Genomic DNA, 26,590 nt, shown 5'->3' on the forward strand with positions numbered 1-26,590 from the left:
ACATGGATGCCTATCTTATATACAATAATACAAAAATATAGGAGGGTTTGAACCTTGTTTCTACTTCTTAAATCGCTTTTTGGTGGGGGGTGACTTCAAGTCAGTCTTGACTCCAGGTGACTGCCTGGACAAGGCCCTGCAGTTTTCTTGGCAGCATTTTCAGAAGTGGCTAGCTATTGCCTCCTTCGTAGGGCTAAGAGAAAGGGACTGGCCCAAGGTCACCCAGATGGCTTCCTGCTTAAGGCAGGACTACAATTCACAGTCTCCCAATGCCTTAACCATTTTTTTTTTTTTAGTAAATGTTGCTTTTTCTAAATTCTAAATAAATAAATGATGATCCTCCAAGTGGTTCCATCCTATTTGATTGGATGAAATGTGACACCAAGAACAATTCAAAGGTTTGATCATTACCTATAACAGCTGATATGGCTTGGCATCTAAGTAACTGCAAGACTGCCTCATTCAAGTAGAGCTGACCTGTCTGGTACGTGACAGATTTCCAGTGACAGATGTTGAGGATCTCACCCATGTCAGAACCAGGACTGAAACCCAAGAAAGTGTGTTACATTGTATACTCCCTCTGGAACAGTTGATCCCCAGAAATGTGGATGTCACCTTCCCTGATGGTTTGTAGGAAGTTGGTCAAAACAGAAGTGTTTATCTATGGAGTATTTTATTATTTTTATTGTGATTTTATGTAAATAACAATATGGAGTCAGTGGTTTATAAATGTTATAATAAAGGACTCTGTATTATTTTCTGATGTGTATATATAAAATATTCAGACATTTACAAATACATATATTTGCTGATGGAATGCTACCTCAATAAACTCATTGAGTAAAGTAAGTGAAAAATCTGAATATGTATAAATTGTGCTATCATTTGAATCCTGAATAAATGGGAGAAGGTACCATGCAAGGTATTTTCAGTTTCAAAGAGAGAAATTACATTTATATTCTTTCTTCCAGCCTTCTTTCTTTAATGTAATATTAGCAGGCATTGTTTTCCATTTTCCATCGAATTTAGAGTAACATTTAAATGCAACTCAGTTCTAAATGACAAGCTTTAGCTGAAATGAACAGAGTTTTTATTAATAGCTTATTGAAAATCCAGTGGTTTTATTCATAATAGCAGTACGAACAGTTTAGTAAATGCCCTTTTTGTACTAACAAGGAAATACTTGTTTAATAAATGAACATCTTCTTTGGGTTTAACATTTGCTGACTTTACCATTTTTATCATTAATGTTAGTCAAATATTCCTCAAAAATGGTAATTTGATTATTGGAAGCAGAACTTAATGGAAATATGAAGCAAGTTGAGAATTTAAACATTACTTGCCTTTATTTTAAGAGTAATTTTAGGTTGGGATATATGAAAAGCATTGGTGATATCCCAACCAGTAAAATAGAATGGGGTTTATTATTTGTGAATAAAATATACATAATTTACAAAGAGGTTTTTTAAAAATTCAAAGGTTTACTTGTTTAGTGTTTAAACGTTCTTCTTTATCTGTGCTTCTGTGGTTGCAGATCTTCCATAAATACTGCCTGTATCTGCATAATACTATTCATGAATATCAGGCAAGTGAAAGCAAAATGCTTCACTCTGTTAGAAATCACTTCTTTTACTAATCAGATTTGAATAAGATAAATATTGACTCTTTTAGATTACTTTTTAAGCCATTGCATAGAATGAGTTTTAACATCTAGCTGATTCTTGAATTACCATACTGATGGCTGTTAAGCAGCTCTTTGTGATCCATTTTAAAGACATAGCAGCATTCTCACATCATATTTGTGTCTGTTCTCACGTGCCTGTTTTCTGTAACTCCAGGAGTGAATCTGAGAAATATAAAACAGTTTGTACTTATGGATGTAAATTGCAAGTGATGAGAAACAACAAATTCTACAGTGGGAACACAATCTGGAGAGAAATTTGTGGGGAGGGAATAATTTTTTTTCTGAGTGCAGTAGCCCCCGGAAGAAATAAATTTTTCCAAAGGGGTTTCCAAAGCGGTCAATATTGACCCCCACAAGAGTCATGGGACTATCCGTTATTGTTGTTATTTGTAGTACTATTACGTAAAGTAGTATTTATTAAATTATTTTGATATAATAAATGTATGAGGGTTGATGAACAATCTGAAACTTCATGAAGGGTTGATGAGCCGAAGAGTTTGGGGACCCCTGATTTAAACAAACATCCAGGTTGCTATTACATATATTTTCATTTAATGAATTTTGGAGGGTTAGTTTAGCATAAGTGGCAACTTTTTGTTTGAATATATGACTCATTATTTAATGTAAAATGAGAAATTATTCACTGTATGCTTGGCTACCCCTTCAGAAGCAACTTTACTGCCTCTGAAATAGGATCACAACCATCATATGTAATTTCTACAGTGTATTTGTTGGGGGGGGGGGGTGTATCCTTTTGATCATAGAAGCTGCTTGCTCAAGTCATTTCTGCCACATCCTGAAAGCTCCAGAAACCACTTGCAAAATGTTTTCAATCTCCTTCCCCCTAAGATCTGAGGTTTGGAGCATGGCAGTAGTACCACCATAATTTTCTGTATGGCAGAACTTTAGCATTAAAAAATCAGGACTGGAATTTTGTGGAGGTTTTTGAATAAAAGGATCAAACCAGTACTCCCTAGTATTTAAGGTAAGAAGTGAAATTCCATTCTTTGGTTTCATTATAAGTATTATGAATAGTATGTTGGTCTAGTGCTAGGTGGTTGGTAGAATATGCATCAATAAAGTTTTCTTCCTGCATATACTTATTGTAAAATTAAACTTGTATTATTCACTCATTGCCAATGAGCTAATTTCTCCATTTTGACAAAGAAGTTCTGTTAAAGAACCCAGCATTTTCAGGTATGTTAAGAAAATGAGTGGTCATCTAAATGTCCATGTGTGAATGAATGAAGTCATGGTAAACAATTAAATACATAAACTACCATCATGCAGAGACTATTTGATTATTTTCCCCATGAGAAGGCAATACTGTGAGAATTGGCCTGACCTCTATAGTAGTGCTGAGAGCCAGCTGCATTTACAGTGGTGTAATGTCAATATGTCACAGCTTGATGAATGCTTTCATGTTCTTTTTTTCCCCTTGAACATCCAAGGAAGAGTTCTGAGTGGCTTGAAAACTTGGTCTCAGCATTTTAACTATTGCATTGGCCAGCTATTGCATTTAAGTATCAGCATTAGTTCCTGATTTGGACTTTCCTTGCAAATACAGAGGCTCCAATGAGCCTGTAGACAGCTTTTGATAAGATACAAGCTTGGTGCAATTAAAGTATCCAATCTCACTGTACACAGCACAGACTGGAGCAGAAAATGTTAGCAGCCTAATTGGCAGTTTACACTGCTTTCCAGAGATGAGCTTTTTATCAGGAGAAAAAGAGGGTTGCAGAAGAGAACACCAAACTACAAGAACCAAGGTTATAACTGACAGGTGCATGCTTTAAAACTGTTTTCTGGAGATAAACAGTAAAAAAAAAAAAAAAAAAACCCTATATCCAAACTTGAGTTTATGGCTGTTGGGCTGACAGAAACATTATCTCTCTCTGCTAGGAAAACATTTGTCATTTTCAAAATGCAGAGTATCTGTATCTAAAATGTCAACATTTGACATTGTCTAAAAGCTCAGTGTTGTTTATTTTAGGCCCGAGTAAGTTACTCTGCCTCAAATACTGGTGTTAAAGTTCTACTGTATTTCCTCTCTGCAAATGCATGTCACTGTAATTAACATGAAAGTCTTTAAGCTGAGAACAGGGCTTGATGAAAGATTCTTCTGTTGTGAGTTACATGGGCAACATGCTAATATGCTTCACCTCAAACATTAATAGGGACAATTCATCTCTTTGAATTTTCCATTTCATTTGAGAGCATTTTGCAATAAGTGATACTTTCGAAGTGTTCAGATTTGCATGGACCAGATAGATAGATAGACAGACAGACAGACACACACACACACACACACACACACACACATGCATTTATATATATATACACACATACTGTTATATTCTTAGGGAAAAAGCTGAACTGAAATTTATTAGAACTGTAGAGAGAGGAAGGGAGACCAGCTGATTTTGGTAACACTCACTAAAAAAATGGAACTGAGCCAATCTTTTTGTTGCAACATAAATTTAATGTGAGAAAAAGAAAAAGAGGGAGCTTTTTCTTCTGGAGTACTTGCTCATACATAACGTTACTCTTAAAGACCATCAAAGCTTTCAACAACAGCTGAGGCTTTCACTTGGTAAAGTGAACTTCCCTGTTCCATGGTTCTCTTTTTAGAAGCTTGGTGTCAATGATACTAAGCTATGTGTATGTCTAGATTAGATCAGCCGTTAGTTTCCTAAGACTTTCTATTTCATTGCTATCTCCTGTAGATAGATGATTTTTTCATGTGCCAACAGTGCTCAGCACAATCAAGCCTTCAGCATTGTTAGATTTTTGCACTTTTATTTATGATCCATTTAAAATCATATAGGGGCCCTACATTCCCAGGGACTGCAGTGCCGTGCCTCCTTATCTGGAAGTAAGTCCAGTTATTCCTCTGAGACAACATGCATTTATTACATTAAACCTCAGAATCAACTTTAGAGAATTCCCTGAAAGATTCTGCACTTTGGTCCTTTCCTTACTTGAAAACTGGGAATTTTTCTTCATTTTATTCTTCTAGTTCAAGTGGCTTGTCATCAATACATGTTGTTGCTATTTATTTATTTGTTTGTTTGTTTGTTTATTTATTAAGTAGCCAGCATAAGCAGAACTTCAGTAAGAGTATAGGCAACCCCTAAATGTACAAACAAAAGGTTCTAATTTGTTTTTTTGAGATGTGCAGTGGCTTATGAAAGTGAGAAAAAGCTACTGTGGTCACAAAGTTGCCTGCTGTGTTGCCCTGCAAAACGTTTAATATCTGGCAAAATTGTCAATCCAAAAAAAAAATGGGTTTTGCTCTCCTGTCAATTGGATTTTGTTGTGTTTAAAATAGATTTTTTTAATAAAAGTATACACCCTTTCTCTGAAGAATATATCCCAGTCACTGATACATGTATCAAAGATTCTTATGTCTGCAAAAATACACTTCCGAAGAAGTCTGAAGATGGGTTGTTGGAACTAAAAGTCATACCTTTACTGATGCATTTCTCATGAATGAGTTTTTGCTCAGTGCCTTCTGATTTTACTTTTCTGGTTTTCTGTTGATTTCCTACTTAGTTTTTAATTAAAACATTAACATACATTATACATAATGCTTCAAAATGAAGCCTTTAGGACTCTTCTTTTGAATATTTCTTTCCATAATTTTGCCATAATCCAAAATTCAGTAAGCCTGTTGATTTTCATGAAACATGTTTCTATACTGGACTGTGGCCAATATTATCCAAGAAATCCTACCAGAAGCATCTATAGGGTGTGTGTATCAAAAGAGGCAAGATGGCAGACACAGCTTTGCAATTCAAGCCACACTCCTTTTGCACTTGCATCAACATTACATGCCTGTACAAGAGGGATGGGCCTTGTATCACAATGCCACATGATTTGCTTTGATGCCCTCTTATTTGCTTTGACTGCCCCTGTAGACACTGCTGATCTCACCCACTCCTTGGGAGTAGCAGCAAGAACAGTAGCTAGAGCCCAAAGTCAAGATCCTATGATTAGTTTACTTAGAGGAACTAAAAGTGTAATGCCAGTTCATTGGCATAAGGCATAGTATATTTATGCTGGCTAATCATATGACCTTCTGCAAATGCATTTTCTAAGCCACAGGGAATTTGAAAAATAACACCTTAGATATATTACTTTTTAAATTATTATTATTATTTAAATAGTAGCTCACCTCCCATGGTGCCATAAAATTCCAGGGACATTTTTATTCTATCCACTACAGGAAATAACATCCATATTGTTTAATATTTATTTGCAATTAATTTCTTGCTTTGTATAATAAAAAAGAACTTAATTAAGTACAATAGAATGCTGGCAAATCAGAGGGCAAAACACCTACATGTAATTTTTAACCAGTCTTCTGTATAAAAGTATTAAAAATTAAGCAAGCATATCAAATGCCTTATTAAAAAAAACAGAAATATGTTTGCTGTTAATTGATTTGCTCTATATTTAATAGCGCTGTATTAAGCAGAGCATGAATTATTTCCTTTTGGTTTTGAGTAACAGGTTCATAACCATTTCACTTCTTTTGTGTATTGTTTGCTTAAAAGAAACTTTGATAGTGTGTTTAACATTAGCCTGCATAGCATATCCCAGCTTGTTGTTATACAGTAGGCTAAAGGAGCCTATTAAAATTTGAGATGCCTGAATATAATATATTCATCTTTTTTGATTGATAATTCAATCTATTAATAGAGGCTTACTTAATTATAATGAAATTCCACTTCCAAACATGTAAATATGTTAGGCAAGAATGGAAAATAATGCACAAGCATTATAATGGTGGTTGAGATGTAGTTTGACACAGGGCAAGAAATGTACCTGCCATTTGAACTAAAGTGCTGAGCCTTCTGGTCTACAGAGTGTGGCTGTATGGCTGTAAAGATATACAGTAAGAGCTTTAGAAACAGTTAGTTTTAAATTCTTAAGACCTGTGCTTCACGTTCCACCTTGTGTGTTGACTGGACTTCTCCAGCTGGAATGAAGCTCTGCCTCAGTAGTGGTCCATGTGAGACTCTGCCAAGTGAAAGGCTGGCTAAAACTAAATTTTCTGGGTGGTTCTCTGGCTCATTCAGTTCTTGCCGGTAAGCATCTTACCCTATTCTACTGGATTGTCCTGCATCTGCTATTTTGGAGGGCCTTTGATCAACAGTAGCAGTAGTATTGATAATAATAAATAGCAGTAGCAGCCTTTTTAACTCTGATATATGATGCCATACTAGAAATGCTGGGGGGGTTTTCCCTGTCAAGTAAAGAAAGTATGGATATGGGTATGTTTGTATACAGTATATATGCCAGTGTATACTTTTACTCACTAATGGACATCAGTGATGAGTTGATGTGTTTCTCAAGCTATCGACCAATCACAGTTCATGTTTCATGGATAGAAAAGTTACTTGGGAGCCATGTTATTGGATACTATAAATCCTGTCTGTCTGTCTATAAATCTTTATTTATTAGATTTATACCTGTCTGTCCTACAGGAGCAAAAGGTGGCATTCAAGCACTCCTTTCCCCTACTTTATCTCCCAACAACAGCCTTGTGGGGTAGCTAGAAATAAGGTGACTGAGAATGACAAACAAGAGAACAGATTAAGTATTGCAACTGTTTAGAAAAAAGAACTTTATGGTAATTCTTCAAGTAAAGATTACATGCTTTAGGGACAGCTGAAGCTCTTTCATAGCAAAACCCTGTCTGCTCAGGTACCTTGCCATTTCTCCATGCTTTGTGGATAGAGGAGGAGGAGGAGGAGGAGGAGGAGGAGGAGGAGGAGGAGAGCTTTTAAAAAGCTGTAACTCTCTAATCTCCTCCAAATGTATAGAAACAGATTTTAATGCCTCAGAAACTTCATAGTTTAGATTATAATATAACATAGATGGTGACAAAAATTATTTTAAATGATCTTCGGTGGTTCATAATAATATACAGATAAAGCCTAGGAACAGCTAATTTTTACATAGAGGTGGTTCTTTTGCTACTTCATTCGAGAGACAACATTGCAACACTGAGATAGCTGCCTTAAGACTGAAAACCTTGCTTAATTTAAGATATAATCTCATCAAAATATTGTCTTTATACAGGATAATCCTTGTATTTATCCTGGTATTGGAGTCACAATTATGATTCCCATGTCCTGCTGCCAACTGAGTGGGTACATCTTGAAACACAATATTTTTGAAATCTCTGGGACAAGATTCATGAAATCATCCAGCAGAGGATTAGCAACTTTTTGATGCAACATGAATCTATAAGAGAATTATAGATATAGGAGAATGAGAGGAAAAGACAAAGAGTGTTAGCTTCCCAAAGCCAGTTACTTGGAGATCACTCTCCAGTTTCAAGCTTAATTTGGGAGCCCCTTGTTTAAAAAAAAAGAGTTCTCTCCACTGTCTGTGACTGAAGAACTAACAAATTCACACAGGCCTGGATGGATGGACGGATATTTAAAAGAATACTTGGTTTCTTTCTTTCTTTCTTTTTTAACATACTCTCTAATCCAAAGGTTTTCAACCTCAGCAACTTTAAGAAGTGTGGACTTCAACTCTCAGAATTCCCCAGCCAGTTGCTTCTTAAAGTTGCTGAGGATGAGAAACTCTGCTGTAGTCTAACGTGACCAAGCAGTGGAACCTAAGATAGGCCAGAGTATGACTGGTGTGGGTCTTCCGGGCTGTGTGGCCGTGTTCTGGAAGTTTTGTTTCCTAACGAGTGGTAAAGTTGCGGGCAAGTATACATCGGGACCACAAAACGCAGCATCTATACCAGGATAAAAGAACACAAAAGACACTGCAGACTACAGCAACCAGAAAAATCTGCAGTAGCTGAACATGCTCTCAAGCACACTGGACACAAAATCCTATTTGAAAACACAGAGATACTGGACAACACCAACAGCCACTATACCAGGCTATACCGGGAAGCCATTGAGATTCACAAACACCAGCACAGCTTCAATAAAAAAGAGGAGAGTCTAAAAATCAACAAAACCTGGCTACCAATCCTGAAAAATACAGCCTGCAAAAGGTCAATGAACTCAGCTCAACCACCAGGACCTGTGAACAGTTCACACAATGAACTTGCTAATCAACCCCAGCAGCTCCTCGTTAACAATTCAATAGAAGAAAAAACCCTGCCTAATCCCCAGGAAGATACCCACAGATGCTGACACCAAAACAAGCAGCCACTCAGTAACCCAACCCTCCCCCACACACCCCTAATCCCCCCCTTCCCCCCCCCCAGATCTCTATAAATACCCACAAAAGGGTCACATCACCCTGGGCACAGAGAGAACTGCTCCTGTCTGTGCTCCTGCACTCTGAAGATGCCGGTCACAGGTGCTGGCGAAACGTTAGGAAACAAAACTTCCAGAACACGGCCACACAGCCCGGAAGACCCACACCAGTCATCGTATGCCGGCCGTGAAAGCCTTCAACAATACATAGGCCAGAGTACTTTAAGAAGTGGGTTTCAGTGGCCTGATCTTGGCAAGTTTAAACAATGTTTATTGAATAAACCATGCTTGACCAGGTTAACACATTAATGAAAACCATAAACCACATAACCTGCTAACCACTGACTAACCAACCATATAATGGTTTAGTGTAATATGTGAATCTAGCCAGAGGCTCCTATTATTCTCATTATGTGGGAGTAACCTTCATTAAAGAAATTGATAAATACAAGCAATTTCTAACAGAGTTCCTGATTACCTTCTGCTTACCTCCTCCAATACAGCTAAGAGGGAAAACTTGCAAAAAAAAAAAAAAGATGGTATATCATTTTTGGTATTTTTCTCACAGGTTAGGGCATCTGGACAACAAAAGTAACTGAAATCTATATCTTCTGCTGTACGGCTGGCTCTGTAGTTTATATTTTTTAGTCACTTCCCAGCAGGTTACATCAATATACATTTTCATAAAATGTTCTTGAAAAGCATTCAGTGTTTGGTTGTTGTATTTAACTGCACCCTCTGTCTTTGAAACATTAAAAAAGATGTATCATAAAATAACATTTATTTATTTTTATTGATTGATTGATTGATCATATTTGTATGGTCGTCCATCTCACAAGAGAGTGACTTGTGAGATGGGCGGCATACAACACTCAATTAAAAACCAATAAATACATAAAAAACAATCATTAAAACTATAAAGACTATAAAAAGCACACAAAACAGGAGAGGATGATGTTAATTGTAGTAAGGGAGCCATCACAAAATCTCCCCGGTCCCCTGGGACTCCCAGGCCTGGTCACATAGCCATGTCTTGAGGGACATGCACAATGTTAAGAGGAATGGGGCTAACCTCACTTCTGGGAGGAAAAGATTCCACAAGGCAGGTACCAGGGCACTGAAGGCCCATCTCCTGGGATCCGTCAAATGTAATTCCCTGACAGGCGGGACCCACGAAATGCCTTCTCTGCCAAACCTGATGGGACAGGCAGATATAATCACGGAGAGGCGATCCCTCAAATAACCCGGCCCCATTCCATGAACGACTTTAAAAGTCAAAAGCAGCACCTTGAACTGGACCCAGAAGCAAGCTAGCAGAGCAGAGGTATAATGTGTACCCTTCTAGGGGCATATGTAACCGCCCACACCAATGCATTTTGCACCAGCTGAAGCTTCCAGATACTCTTCAAGGGCAGTCCCATGTAGAGTTCATTACAGAAGTCCAAACAGGAGGTGACTAAGGCATGAGTGACAGTGAGCGCAGCTCCCCGATCCAGGAACGGGTGCAACTGGCACACAACCCAAAGTTGTGCAAAGGTCCTCCTAGCCACAACTGCCACCTGCTTTTCAAGCATGGGTTGTGAGTCCAGGAGGACCCCCAGATTGTGCACCAGGTCAGCCTGAGGCAGTTCCACCCCATCTAGCACCAAAGGTGGCATAGTCCTAGAACTGGAAGGCTCCAAAGCCACTCAGTCTTGCTAAGGTTCAGCTGAAGCCTGTTGTTCCCCATCCAGACCCTCACAGCCTCCAGGCACTGGGATAAGACATTCACAGCATCATTTAATTCACCAGTGGCAGAGATGTATAATTTTGTATCATCAGGACACTGGCAATGGATGAGCTCACCCAGCACCCTTGTGTAGATGTTAAATAGGAGGGGAGAGAGTACTGAACCCTCAGCACCCCACATAGTAGGGGCCAAGGGCGGGATCTCTCCTCCCCAACTACCACCTACTGGAATCAGCCTGGAGAGAGGAGCTGAACCAGCACAACTCCGTGCCTTCCACCCCTGATCATCTGAGCTGATCCAGAATGATACCATGGCTGATGGTACTGAAAGCCACAAAGGGGTCAAGTAGCGCAAGGATGGATGCATAGCCCCCATCCTGCCCTTGCCAGAGATCATCCAGTAGCGAGACCAATGCTGTTTCAGTCCCATACCCAGGCCTGAATCCCAGCTGAAAGGAATCCAGATAACCCACTTCATCCAAGGTCCTCAGAAGCTGCTGCACAGCCACCTTCTCAATCACCTTCCCCAAAAGGGGAGGTTAGATACTGGACAAAAGTTGTCTAGCATAGTGGGATCCAGTGATGGCTTCTAGAGAAGGGGGTGAATGAAAGTCTCCTTAAGAGATGAAGGAACAACCCTCTCACTCAAGGAAGCATTAACCATTACTAGAAGCCACTCACACGACACACTTTAACCAGCCAGGAAGGGCATGGATCTAAAGAGCAGGTGGCTAAGCTCATAGCCCTAAGGACCCTGTCCACTTTCTTAGGTCCAGTAGGCTCAAACCATTCCCAGATAATAGGGCAAGACTCCTCCCTAGGCCTCTCCACTGGACCTGCAGCAAAGCCAGCGTCCAACTGCAAATGAATCCAAGCAATTTTGTCCAAAAGACACTGAGCAAATTCCTCTGCATGCCCCTGCAAGAGGTTCTCCGAGCCCTCTTTATCCAGGAGGGCTTGTGCCACCTGAAACAGGGCCATGGGGCAGCTATCTCTGGACACAATGAGAGCGAAAGAATAATGATGCTTTGCCACCCTTACCACCACTAGATAGGCCTTAATAGCGGCTCTGACCCATTTTTGGTCAAGTGCATCCCTCACCGAGTGCCAGCAACACTCTAGAAGTCTCTTCTCTTGTTTCATCTCCCTCAGCTCTTCCGTAAACCATGGGGAGTGCTGGGAGCCCTGTGAGGGGAGAGGTCACATGGGCGTGATCCGATCCAATGCCTCAGCCATCCCCTTATTCCAACCGGTGATCAGGGCTTCGGATGGACTATGCAGCAGACCAGCAGAAACAACCCACAGCTCCCTCTGGAACCCATCCGGGTCCATTAGTCATTGGGGATGGACCAATATAACGGGTCCAGCTTCCCTGCAGTGGATAGTGATGCTGGAAAATCTCATGGTAATCAGGGCATGATCTGACCATGACAAGGGGGACACTGAAAGCTTCCCCAGTTTCAGATCACATAGCCACTGCTCCAACAGGAACACCAGATCTGGCGTGGTGTATGACCACTGTCCCATGTCAGGCTCTGAATGATCTGGGATAGGCCCATGGCTGTCATGGTGGCTATGAACTCTCAAACCACCTCAGACCCTACTCCTAGAGAAGGCAGATTGAAGTCCCCCAAAACCATAAGTCTGGGGAACTCCACTTCCAGCCCAGAAATGAGTCAAGGAGTTCAAGCAGGGAAATTACTGTGCAGCAGGGAGGCTGGTACAACAGCAGCAATCCCACCTGATCCCTAGAGCCCAACTTAATGAACAGGGTCTCACATCTGGTGACCTGTGGCGCAGCGCCCCTAAAGGCCATAAGGGATTCCCGGATGACAATCGCCACACCACCACCCCTACCCTGGGATCTTGGCTGATGCCACACCCAAAACCCAACTGGATGTAACTCTGAAAGGGCAACCCCGCCCCCCACTTCTGGACCCAGCCAGGTCTTGGTGATACATGCCAGGTTGGCCTTCTCATCAAGGAGTAAATCACTGATGAGGGCAGCCTTATTACAGACCGACCTGGAAATAAGAAGCAGCTGGAAGCCAGGACCTCTGAAGGTCTGCTGACAGGGTACTGGGGCCGAGACTGAGGAGCTGGAACGCGAGACTGGAATCAAACAATGGCCCTGTGTTCCCCAGGAACAGCCCACTCCCCGTCTCCCACCATATCTCCCCATGCCCGTCACCACCATAATACTTTAGCCCACCTCCATCCCCTCAACAGCAGCCCCATATCCATGTCCAAGCCCCTCAGTTCCCAAGACCAGAAAGCACCTACTGTCCTCATCGGCCATCCCTGGGAGGGGAAGCCAGGCACCCCAAGGCAGTTTAGCTTTACCAGCTCTCAGTGCCATTAAGGTACCTATTTGCCTTGCACTTGCAAGAATTATTCTATCATTAAACTGGAATGGATGGAACATGCCCAACAGTGATAGTGGGCCATGTTTAATGTGATTTTTAAAGCATCATTTTTTGTTATTTTGTTTTTTTTGGGGGGGGGGATGAGAATCCTGTTAAAGATGGCATCTTAGCAAATGAAGATCCTATTTTCTTTATTTGCCCATGCTATGGCTTCTGAAAACCTGAAATGGAAGACTTGGCTTGCATCTTCAGACCCTCTGCTGCAAGTCTCCCCTTCTCCTTTGTGTGAGATGAAGTTTTTCTTTTTCCAAAACCAGAGTTCCTTTCACTTTCAGAAGTGTCCCTATTCTCAACATGCCAACTTACCATTTCCCTTTTAAACAGTCAAAAAAGAACATTTTATGAAATGTGTTTTCTGTAGATGACATCTAACAGCAGCCCAGCACAATACATATTCAGTTGACATAGTTAAGCATCGTATTATTTATCCCGGGCTGTGGTCAAAAAAAAAAAAAAAAAAAATCCCACCTGGAGAAAATTAGCTGGTCTGAAAGGAAGCTTTTCTCTCGAGAGCATTTTTTTTTTCCCCTAACAATCATGGAGAGTATTTAAAAATATGCTTTTCCTGTGTGATTTTGCAGAATAAATAGTTTGACTTGGACTTAAGAGATTGGCTATTTCTCAAAGTACCATATTTCAGGGTAGCTGTCATATTGATGAGATGTCTTAGTATTATGTGGCTGTGTATTCCTGATTAGCTCCAGTGATGCTGAAAGTACCTTTAAGTGACCCAGCCATGTGGGCAAGGGTGCTGTGTTGAATATTATTGATTTTATTTCTGCTGCTGTGGGGGGAGCTGCTGATTCTGTGGGCGAGATCAGATGAACATCTCCCATTCCATGGCTGTCTCACTGAAATGTTCCTGCAGATACACTGAAGCTGCTCACACCTCAACAGTTCCCATATGGCTGGGAGGCTGTCTAAACACCATCTGTATTGTGCTTGATTTTGATCACTCCCTGTGTAGATAGTAATTTTTATGCATATATCGAAATAGTCATTACTATACTTGCTAATTATTTCACAAAAAAAGCACTCTGATATTTTTTTTCCTAATTATCTTTACATAGAAAACCATTTGCTTCCTGAATCTTATTAGAACAGTTTGCATGTAATAGATGTAATTGTTGTTTTTGATTACATTTCCAGTCAAGTGAACTTGCTCCTTAGCTTCATTTGCTTGATTAGCATGGCTGTAAACCTTGGTAGCCAGGGATTACTAGGAACTCAGTCAGTGACCCAGAATTTCTGAATCAGACAATTGGTTGACATAATTATCCAGTGCGAATGTTGTGAGTCAGCCTGTGTGATCATGCACATTTATTTGAAGGCATAGGCTACACAAACTAATCTGAACAGAGAGTTTACACGAAACATGATCAATATGTAGATGGATAACTTATTACTGGAGGGTGTGCACAAGTGGACAATGTAAATGAGATTTATATGAACACAGGCTATTTTGTGTATGAAACTTCTATGGGAATTATACATCTCTTTGTTCAAAGCACATTTTTGTGGTGTATTTATCATATTGATGGATGCACAACTGTTATTTCTTCAGTCAGTTTGTGTATATCTTGATGCCTTCCCATGAAAGTATACAATCAAAGGTACATTTATGATTATTCAAAAATTGATTGAGGTTAACATCAGTCCATGTGTTTTATTTGGAAATATTGATCTAAAAATCTTCAAAATATATTATGAAAATTCTTCATGACATGGTCTAGATTAAAAATACACACATCAATTATCTTTGGGTTGAATTTTGACCAGCTTAATAAGACTAACTGCAATGAAATGAATCTCAGGTTTTGGATTGTAATACACTGCCTTATTTTGCTTTGTAAATAACCAGTTTGTTTATTTATTTATTTTATTTATTAGATTTGTCCCCCGCCCATCTCCCCCCAATGATTAAGTATAATCCGTATGAACTACAATAGAAGATGAAATGGTTACTTATCCTCAGGCATTGTCAGTGAGAAAGCAATACATTTTGTACCCAAAAACAAACTTAAATAAAATTAAATAGAACATAGTGAACAAATTAAATAAACACAGATATTTAAATGAATGGATATATGTTAAAGATATAGGGCAATTACAGAGGTAGATATATGGATCTACATCTGTAATTGCCACCAACAACTGCTGCCGATAGCCAATTTATACAGAAAACAATAACAGTTAAATGTTTCTTCCTCAACCATTCGTCTATTAGAGGACATTAGTAAAATAGTATCTGAGAATCCGAAACTCCTGTGATAGTTAGCTATGCATTTTACATATGCCCTGGATACAATGTGGGAATTTACATATAATTTTTAATGTTTGAATCTGCCTGCATTAGAGAAAGGGTTTTTTCTTTTTTACCAGCAATCACAAATGAGTCTCAGTTGCTCATAGCACACAATCCTGTAGGAAATTCTCTTGAGCAGTCTCTAATGAAATGAATATTTCTGGTGGATTGAATTCTAATATTTAAGAAAAGAGAAAAAAAATCCTACATTATCATTTATAGATGTTCCTATTTTGCTTTCTTTATTGTTTCTTGCTAAAATCACATTCTCCATCTTCCCCTTTGTACCTTCTGTAACTTGGAAAAAAAGTTTATGTTTGCAGTGCTTTTTATCTCTCCCAGTTTCATGAATTTATTTTCTTGTGAATGGGTGTTCTGAGCTTTTGGAGATGTGAAAGGCTGTATATTGTAGCATGAAAGTGAAAACAGAAAATAATTGCCATATTGTCATCACAGATGGCTAGGGAAGATACTGTGGGTGCTCTAGGGAGACCCCAAAAAAGTTGTTAGGGTGGGAAGACAAGGAAAAGAATTTTTACATGTAGGGAAACAAACAGCAAATGCAAATTTATGACTGAATTTTTTTATCATGCTAATGATAGAAAGTCTGTGATACAGGACATAAGAAGCCAGTTTTTATATCTTGAAATGTCTTATGCCAAAACGTATGCTTAACACAGGGTTCTTTCAGATACTCCAGACCACAGCACAAAACAGTAAATGATAGGATAGCATAGCAGACATATTACTATAAAAATGGCTGTGTACAGGCAACACATATGCTTAACTCTCCTTAATTAGTCCCTGGGGAGAAAATACTTGTACACACACAGACCGAGAGAACACTGTGTTACACAAAAGAAAATACAGATGCCTCTTATGGCCACTGCTGGTAGAAGGGGTTGGAAAGACTTCCAGAAACCGTGCTCTGCATGCTTTTTCTACCTTGTTTAATATGTGTTCCTATATATCAGTGAGTTGTGGTCTAGGGAATAGCCTTGGTGAACTTCATCTAGTGTATTTTGATAGTCTTCAAGGCTAGATAAATTAACTCCTTCCTGAACCAGTGTGTGTATTTAATTAACTTTTGGGGGGTTTGAATGCTTAAAAGAATATTATTCTCCTTTTAAATGTAGCAATATTACATGAAATGCAGTCTTTCCCAGTTGGCCCTTAAGTCAAAATTTAGGAGGAGACTACCTTTTCCCTTTACCAAGAAGACCTTGGTTGAGGAGCAGTGATTTTCTAAGCCTAAAGTAATAAGAGCACTAGTAGTTCACAATTCAGATTTCCAACATTTGTACTCAAAGTGGGTATGGCATGAAGCAGTGATGGCATAAATCAGTTATCATGCACATTTGTGCCAGATTTGGTCATGCTGAATGATGCTGAAAAATGTTTTCAGTAAGAATTTTGTATTTGTTGAGATAATTTAATTGTAGAAATAGTCTATGAAGTACTGAGGCTGTAGAATTTGGACTGAAACCATTTTATATTTTGAACAAAGCTATGTATTTGAACAGATCTTACTGATTTTGACTGAGTTTCTTTCAGTTTAAATTCAGGTATGATTTAGCTGTTAAACATGATTGCGCTTTCTGTAGGGTGTCATGTATATAAATGTTAACAGTATCATAAAAAGATCAGTTCAAATGAAGTGGTGGTTGCTCTCAACACTTGTGAGCATCTATTAATGCTCTTTCAGGTGTCCTGTTTCTTAGGGTAAGAGGTAGCAATGAAACAGGACACTTTTTACAGTGTTGCTCCTCTTGGGAATTACTTCCCTAACATTCATATTATTACCTTTTCGATAACTGCTAGCAACTGAACTATATGTCCAGGTTTTTCAAATTATTTGAACTAGTTTTATGCCTGGTTTAACTGCTATTTTGTTAGTTTATGAGAGTTTTCCTTCATTTTTTGCTCTAATTTTATTTGCAGTTTTTTATCCAGTATATAAAAATAACTCCTCTTTGGCAACTAATCTGAAATTATTAAATTCCAAATAAAAAAAGGTAGCAATAATGGCACATCGTCCACAGATTGCAAGAATACTAGGTATTGTTTAAGCTAATCTTAATAATGTATAATTTAGGGAAAAATTAGATTTTATTCCTAGTGTGCTTTCTCCATTATATGAAGCACACATGCTGATGCTGTAGTTTTCAATTCATGATGCATAGAGAACCAATGTATTTAATCACTTTAATTGTGCAACATAAAACAATGAAGTGAACATAACAATACAAATTATATCAACCCTTATAGAATGTTTAAAAGGCAACTATGTATCAGATTGTATATTTTCAATAAACACAATTTTGAATGCTCCCATGGTTAGAAAAAACCCCATTAATGGAGAAAAAAATAGGAATTTAGAATCCATATCCAACCCAGGTGGCCTGATAAGTCATGGGGACATGTTACTGTGCTTCTTGGAAACTTGCTTGGGGACAGAAACTTGCACAGGTCAAGTAGAATGTTGTTCAGCAGTCATTTGATCTGGTTAATTTTATTGAGCCTCTGATCCCCCATCTTTCTGCAATCCCTTCTAGTTTAGCCTGATGGGATGTCTGATGAGAACTGTACTCGGAGTCCACCATCACATCCATTACAGATATAAACTTAGCTTTTCCTTCCATATACTTTCTTTTATTATACAGATTCTCCTGCACTTCTGACTTCCAAGTGATCTTCCATGCCTGAATATTGTTTCAAAATCTTTTCCACTTTCTTGCTCCATTTCATGTTCATTTGCTTTTCAGTGCAAAAATGCATAGGTTTGGTTGTTAGCGACAGTTGGACCACTTGGAATAAAATAATTTAAAATCAAATGTTGATACTATTGATTTCTAGAAACTTCTTGCATTAAAGGAACAGACTAGTAACCTCTTTTGATTGATGGTACGTTGCATCATTGTAACTACTGCACCATAAATAGATCCGTTTCTAGCATACTGTGTTTACAAGTAAAGAATTATCTTTCTGATTAGTATTTGTTTGGATCAGCAGGAGTTTACTTCTTAGTGTTTTTGAAATACACTTTGGGTTGCATTTTTCTCTGAAAAAGAAGGGTCTCCTTTCACTACTCACTGGTCACAATTATATACAGTATTTATTAATGTTCTCAGCAATGAATTAAAAGGCATGGGTCCTTTGCACAGCAACTGCTATCCCAAGCTGCCAGAGTCTTAGATATATTAGGTGCAATTCCTTGAACTTCCAGCTCATTTTGATCATGCTCATCTGGATTTCTGGGGTTTGTAATCCCAGAGTATCTGGAGGCTGCTAGCTTGGGAAACATTCTGAAAGTATATTTCTGTTCTCCTTCACTCCTGTATATGTGTGTGTGTGTGTTTGGGCTTGCATAGAACAACCTCTCTGCATTCTGACCTGTGGAGAAATATAAAGGAACAAAGCTGGGTCATAACGGATTCTGAAACTTGGGCTTGGATCCAAATTTGATTGTGTCCTTAATCATGCCGTGATTATGGTACTCTAGTTGGTCATGGAAGCTTTTGTGATCTGCTGTGGTCAAAACCTGGCTCACTTCAATAAACCAAATCACTTTGAAGATAACAACATAGATCTATTAAGCATGCAAAGAACTACAGTGTACATCAGGCTTTCAGCAATGCATTGACAGCTTGCTGAGCAGCCCTGAACAAAAACAGAAGCACAACTTACATACCTTTGGCCTACTACATTACGAAGGCAAGGCAAAGAAAAAGGTAGACACAGTAGGCATCTTATAGGACTGGTAGTGAATGCAGCTTACATGTATGTGGAGAGGTATCTTATACCAACACAGATTTGTTGCTGGAAGTTGGTCTGTTTCAGAGAAGGCAAAAAAGGCTGCCAACATCACTTGTGAACATTCGTGAGTCGACATGGCATGAATATCTGCTCAGCCTATAACCACTCTGCCTAATAATGTAAATGTATGTTTATGTCACTTTTTAGTCTCCAGGAAGTCTCAAATGGCTTATTTTACAATTGATTTCTAATTGCTCCTCTCTAAAGCCTATCATTGTTATGATTTTATATACCGAGCCTTGTACAAAGATATACACTAGGAATTTATTTTTTAAAAATGCTCCGGTTAAATAAATACAGGTAGTCCTCACTTAATGACCACAATTGGGACTGGCAACTCCATTGCTGAGTGACATGGTCATTAAATGAAACATAATGTGACCATGCCAGACTTATGATGTCAGTTCCACCGCAGTCATTAAATGAATCACCCTTGTTGGAATCCGGCTGTGAAGCTCGCAAATGGCAATCACATGGCTGCAGGATGCTTCAACCATTGTAAATGCATACCGGTTGTGAAGTGCCCAAATTGCGATCATGTGACCACCAGCATCTTCATGACCATGAACCTAACCATTAAAAACTCTTCTGAGCAGTTCTGTTTTCACAGCCTTCCCAAATACTTGGAGAGACAGAACCATGTGGATCTCTGAGGGAAGACAATTCCAGATGTTTGGTGCCATAGCTGAAGAGCCCTAGTTTCTAGATGTCCTCCAAATTTCCCATGGGGGGGGCACTCTCAGTGTTCCCACCTGGGAGGCATTATCTGGTTAGGGTGGGTTCTATTTTGGTTACATGGTCCTGCAGTTCATATATATCACAACAAATGTATAAGCTGCATTGAAGACATAAGTGATTTCATTTGGGAGTTCATAATTAGGAATAAAGTTCATCTGATAAAGGGCTTCACAAATTATGAACAACTCTGTTACAAAATGTGGTTTCAAAGATTTGTTGGATGCTTGTATTGAATATTTTGAAGTAAAACTATTCCAATGTTTCAGTGAGAATTTGAAAAGGTTGTAGGAATGAAAAACCAGGAAATATTATCTTCAGTGTGGCATGAAACTGGAAACTATGGGAAACATTCAATGAAAAACAGAATACATCTGTAACAATTCCTTATTCAGCAATTTTTCATTATGAAAGTCTTGAAAGCTTCTGAACCATCTTTACTATACAATCTAATAGAAAATATTTTATTAAAGGCAAATTTCTTCATTCATTTGTTGTGCATTGGTGATCTGTTGTAGAAACATCTCTGAAAGGAATTACATCTCTTAGGAATGTAATAATTTTCCTAAGATCATATCATGTTGTAGGAAATAGGCAAAGAAAAGCTTTATTAGCAACAAAAAGGCCTTTAATATATTTAGTAATCTAGAATACTATACCAGGTCAACTTTATTAAGAGCATAGAGCTGGAGGTAACATTTCAATCACTACATGAGCACTGTGCTTCTTCCCATCTGAAAAAAATTACACAGATGGTATCTGCTTTTGGAACATTGTAGGTGAGATTATAGAAGAGGAAATTGGCCAATTTTAATCAAACCTTGTTTTAGGAACAGGAAGAAAAGTGGTCGCTGCTAAAGGAAGAGGAATCATTCAAAAAAGAGACCACAGGTGTTCTATTCCAGTCTGAAATAAAGCTTGCATGGTATTTGATGTGCGAATAAGGTCACTGGCATGGAGGGAAATTCCAGGTGAACCAGTTTCATAGCTGATGGGAAAAGACACAGTGTATCTGTCGTGAAAAGATAACATATACTATCTGCTGTGAAGGAAGACTGATTACATAATATTTTACATATTTTCATATCTTTGCCACAAAAACTTGTTATGTACTTATAGAGGGTTGGTTTGTTTGTTTTACAGAGTTTTTGCATCTTTCTTTTAATAACATGTATCAGACATGTTGATTGCATACAGTATGAATTTTCAGTAATTCCCACAGTATTACTGCTAATAATGTGCTAGAGATCACCCCCCCCCCTTTGCTTTTTTCTTATAACAGTGAGAATAATGGATTTTTAAACAAAAATCAATGGCGGTCTTAAATGATGACTACCATCTATATGTATCTTATTTATTTAGTTTATTTATGTAGCTGCCCTCTCAAAACGGGGACTCAGATCAGCGTACAAGTAAAACAAGAAAACAAAAATAAAAGTGAGCTAAAAATCCCTTGAAGGTTATCCAGTAGGCAAACAATTACATTGGATGGGAACCCAAGTCCTCCTGTTGCAAGTCTTGGGGAAAATGTATCTTAACATTTGAGACGGCTGCACTGGGAGTGGATGACTTCCTGTAAATGAATGGGCCAGCATTTCTCAGCTTTCTCTTTTGGGAGAACTTGAGGGAGGGGATTTAAGAATGCTTTCATCACTCTTTTTTAAAAATTGCTTCCTTCCCCCAAAGTTTGGAAAGTACGCCTCTCTTTCTCAGCAGTTTACCACTGAACTTCAGCAATGGGACTTTTGGGACTCTGGAGCTTTAAGGGTTACATGTGGATTTTGGGTTACCCTCTCTGTTTCACACAGTGAAAAATATAATGGATATAATTGTATTAAATCTAATTTCAAATTAAGGCTATGTAAGGTTAACTAGATTAGATATTTGGCAAGCAATTTCTGCTGAGTGGGGTAGTTTGATTGCTTTTGTTATGTAATATATTACCTTGGCAGAACTGCCTGTTGCCAGGTCCTCCCTTCTTGTGTGATACGTGTGGACCAGGTGGCTGCCCCTGATTATAGGACACTCTCTCCCCGGAGGTACAGATGGCCTCGACCCTGCTGGCATTTCATAAATAAGCTGAAGCAGTTTTGTTCCATCATCCCTTTGGCTCTTAGATTAGATTACTTTCCTTTTAAGAGTGCCTATGATTTTTTACAGGCTTTTAATGATATTACTTTAGCTATTTATACTGAATGTTTACTTTCTGTTTTGTCCTTTAAAACTCTTTGTTGTACACTTCCCAGATTGGGGCAGGTTATAAACAGAGTTACATACATACATATACTTATTAATTTCTGCTGTCTTTTTCCAAATCAGTGATTTTCAAACTTGGCAACCTTAAGACATCAACTCCCAGAATTCCCCAGCCAGCATGCTGGTTGGGGAATTCTGGGAGTTGAAGTCCAGACATCTTAAAGTTGCTAAGGTTGAGAAATGCTGGTCTAGAGTGGTCAGATAGGGATTGAATGCACTAAAATGATTGGTCAGTTCAGATTCTATTCAGCAGTACATATTACTTATTACATTTACCTAACTTATTTGATGAATACTGGACTCAGAGTGCACATGGTTTGCCTCTTATGCAATTCCACATCTCTTGCTTGTAAGCAAGATGACACCACCACTTTTGTTAAGACATCCACCAATCAGATATTCAGTACAACCATCAATCCTTAGGAGGTGTGTTTAGCATGGGATCATTATAGTATTAGCAGAGTATTAGCGCAATCTAATTATGTGCAAGTCATTTGCTAAGAACTCCAATTTGGTGCAGTGAAATGAAAAACAAAGTCACTCTGTTTTTATAGTAATGGTTTTATAAAATGGTTGCAAGATATCTTCTTTTTACAGTACTCCTGAAGATAGCTTGTCCACTTTTATTTGAAAGCCCCAAACAAATTTCACACCTTCCAAGCAAGCTTGTCCTCTGGCAGAACAGCTTTTATTCTAACATTTAATGTGAATCTACCTTCTAAAGCAGTGATGTCCATAGAAAGCCATAATGGTGCAAAAATGGTGACACACACAGTGATGTCATTCTGCAAGACCTATCCTCACATATTTGCATCCTGATCTCTGATGCAAGTATGTAAATCATGGTATTTGCATCATGGTGCCCATTTTGTCCTTTGCCCCCTTGACTTCCTTGCAAATGTTCTTGTGCTCTAATTATTTTTTGTTCTCTCCATAGGGTTGGTTTTCAGAGTCACTCTTCCCATTGTTTCCAGCAACTTTTTAAACATTTCAAAACCTTGCCAACTGATTGCCTAATATATAATTTAAGCAGCTAGTCACTTCTGAGAGCCAGTTTGGTTTAGCAATTCAGGGTGCCCAGCTAGAAACCATGAGTTCTAATCCTGCCTGAGACACAAAGCCAGCTGTGACCTTGGGCCAGTCACTCCCCCTTGGTCCTGGGGAGCACACCACTTCCAAAATCTTGCCAAGAAAACTGCAGGGACTTGTCCAGGCAGTCGCCAGGAGTCAAAGACACACACACACACACAAATACCTCCCTCATGTAATTGGGGATGGAAGAGCAGTTCATTTGGGTGTCCTATTAAAATGCACTGATTATGTTCCATTTACTGAAGTGAAATTATATACAAAATGGTAAGAAAAATACAGATAAAAATATGTTAATTTTCAACAGCAGTATTCATAGACAGATATGCAAATAGGACTTTAACTAGGTAGAGATTGATTTGCAGATCCCAACATGTCACACTTGGGAGGCATAATTTATAATCACCTGGCTCTCTGCTTTATTTTTAAAATGTTGGCCCCAGCATTGGACACAAAATGCTCCAGGTAATTGTTATTCAAGTGTTGAAGAGCATTACGTCTGTTTTATTAATTCATAGCAAATGCAATTTAAAAGGTAGAAAGTATATAGTGGTTTCAAAAAATAATTGTAAAACATGTAATATATGCAGGCTGCAAGCCATGTCATCAACTGGTCTAAATAAGGACAAATTAACTAATGAGACTAGGAACATTTACATTAGCATTTGACCTGATGTTTTATTACGTTTTGTTTTATTTGTTCGTTTATTGGGCCCAAATATGTTAAATGGCCATGTATTGCTCAAGAGAGCAGGACTAAGGGGTAGATAACGTTGCATTTCACCAATACTAGAGTTTTGCCAAGAACAACACATTGAAATTCAACAGCTCAGTAAACAATCAGCTTCACTTAATTTTATGCATTCTAATTGAATGTCATTCAATTACACAGTTGTAATCCGTATCCTATTACAAATGCCAGCTAGAATATACATGCATTTCAAACCACATATTTCATATCTCCCAGATTCTTCTTTTACTGATACTACTGCAATTTGCAACTAAGCAATCAGTTGTGTTTATGGTGATCCCTCCTCTGAAATATTATTTACCAAATACCAATTATTCAATTGCAAATATGAAGTATTTTATTTTCCATTACATGGATCATTTTCTTGCAAAATCAGCCTTACAGAAAAATCTGTAACTAGATTTTCAAAAGTCTACCAGTTTCATTTACAAAAGTTTTTTTTTTTTTTTAATAAGTTCCTTTTGTTAGGGAAAAAAGTAAGTATCTGACACCACACATGGAGCTTGAATAGTTCTTTCTAATGTGAACAAATTACAGGTTCCTGAATTCAGATACCAAAAAAGGCTATGGTTTTTGTAAAATTGGGAGCAAAAACTTAAAATTTATTCCTTGTAGATGCAAAAAGAAGGTGAAGAGAGCATATAATCCTTGCTAACATTCAGTTTCAGTATAGAACAAAGGCAAAAAAGAATAACCATTGAGACTTTATATAAAACCCAAGGCATTAGTACCTAATTCACTCTGGAGTTTAGCAAGTGAAAAGAAAGAGTCAATTAAACACAGTACAACTTTTTGGATTATGCTGTGTAGCTGACCAAAGTAGGAATTGCTGAGAAAAGAATGGGGTTTAAATGTGGCCTCCTTTCTCCTTGTACTCTGCAGATTGTCAGGGTTGTAACATAAAAATAAGAAAATTAAGTTAAGATTTTTTGTTAATTACTATTGCTTCTCATCTGGGAAATAAGCCTCTTTCAGGAAAAATCAATATGGATGTTAACTTTAGAAAATTATATTGGGTTGATCTTTAACTTTCCAACTGACTGAATAGGAATTTTCTACCTCCCAATTGCAGCCCCTTGCTTTCATCAAAATCTGTTCCTCGTGTGAGCTCTGGTGTAGAGAACTGCACATAGAGGGGAATGTGATGGAAATTGCTTTGTGAGCTGTGCTGAGCTGAGCCAAGAAGCATCTTAGAATCCTAGACATTAATTTCATTTAAGAACCAATTTTTCTTACACCTTTTATTCTACAATCACATACTAGCAAAATGATGTTTAGGATCATCCAACACAGGTTAGACCCCTACATGGAAAAGGAGATGCCAGATGTTCAAGCTAGCTTTAGAAAAGGCTGAGGAACATGAGACATTATTGCTGATGCCTGCTGGATAACTGAGAAAGCCAAAGAATACCAAAAAGAAGTCAGAACATGCTTCATTGATTATACAAAGGCCTTTAATTGTGTGGATCACGTCAAGCTGTGGGCTGTGCTTAGAAAAATGGGAATCCCAGATCATCTCATTGTCCTCATGCAAAACCTATATACAGGTCAGGAAGTCACAGTATGGACAGAATATGGTGAAACAGAATGGATCTAGAGGGACAAAGAAGTGACATGATATACAATATATGCTGAATATATATAAAGGGTAGCTGGACTGGAAGATGAGTGTGGTTTTAAAACTAAAGGAAGAAACATCAATAAACTGCACTATGCTGCTGGTACTACTCTGATAGCCAAAAATTCAAAGGATCTGCAAGCTGTAGTAATAAAAATCAAGAAGCATGGTAAAGAAATGGAAGTAAGATTAAATATAAAGAAGACCAACCTAATGACAAGAGTACAACAACCAGCCTTAGAACTGACAATGAAGAATTGAAGTGGTGAATAGCTTCTGCCTTTTAGGATGAACCATCAACAGTAAAGGAATAAGCAGTCAAGAAATATGCCACAGACTAGCACTTGGTAGAATAGCCATGAAGGCATTAGAAAAGATATTCAGATGTATCTATACCTACAAAGATCGGAATAGTGCAGGCAATGGTATTCCCTGTGACACTTTATGAAAGTGAAAGTTGGACTTTGAAGAAGCCAAATCAAAACGTATTGACACTTTTAAACTTTGGTTGTGGAGAAGATTCCTTAGAATGTCATGGACAGCCAAAAAGCAAATGGATCATCAAACAAATCAACCCAGAGTTACTACTCGAGGCACAAATGATTAGGCTTAGCTCTCTGGAGAAGCTCTAATGATGGGAAAGGTAGAAGGAAAGAGAAAAACAGGAAAGCCAGCAGCAAGGTGAATGGACTCAGTTACAGTGGTGATCAGTGCACCATTGGAAGACCTGAAGGATCAGATTAGGGTCAGATTGTCATAGATACAGTCTATCTATGTGATTGCTAAGAATTGATACCAACTTGATGGCACATAATCATCATCATTTTATTCTACAAAGTATTGTAAATCTCAAATTAATAAGAGTTTTTCAATATTAAAGAGTAAAGATGGAATAAATCACAGTTACACAGCTTTGACTGGAAATTAATAATACAATGCAATCA

The 26,590-nt window shown here is 38.3% G+C and overlaps 1 protein-coding gene across 4 annotated transcripts in view; it reads left to right on the forward strand.

Annotated features, from left to right (window-relative positions):
- Nucleotides 1–26,590, forward strand: part of PACRG (parkin coregulated) — a 267,294-nt gene that overhangs the window by 220,119 nt on the left and 20,585 nt on the right. Inside the window, exon 1 of one of the 4 annotated variants that reach the window (XR_015796568.1) lies at nt 3,333–3,467. The exons of the other annotated variants lie outside the window; for them this stretch is intronic. The gene's annotated coding sequence lies outside the window, so the exon portion shown is untranslated. Of the gene's footprint in view, nt 1–3,332; nt 3,468–26,590 lie in introns of those variants that run through there. 4 annotated transcript variants of the gene reach the window in all.

The sequence above is a fragment of the Python bivittatus genome, unplaced genomic scaffold, assembly GCF_059951505.1.
Source record: "Python bivittatus isolate LINGU-HERP-01145 unplaced genomic scaffold, Pbiv_v1 ctg000020_np1212, whole genome shotgun sequence".
In the NCBI taxonomy this organism is placed as follows: Eukaryota; Metazoa; Chordata; class Lepidosauria; order Squamata; family Pythonidae; genus Python; species Python bivittatus.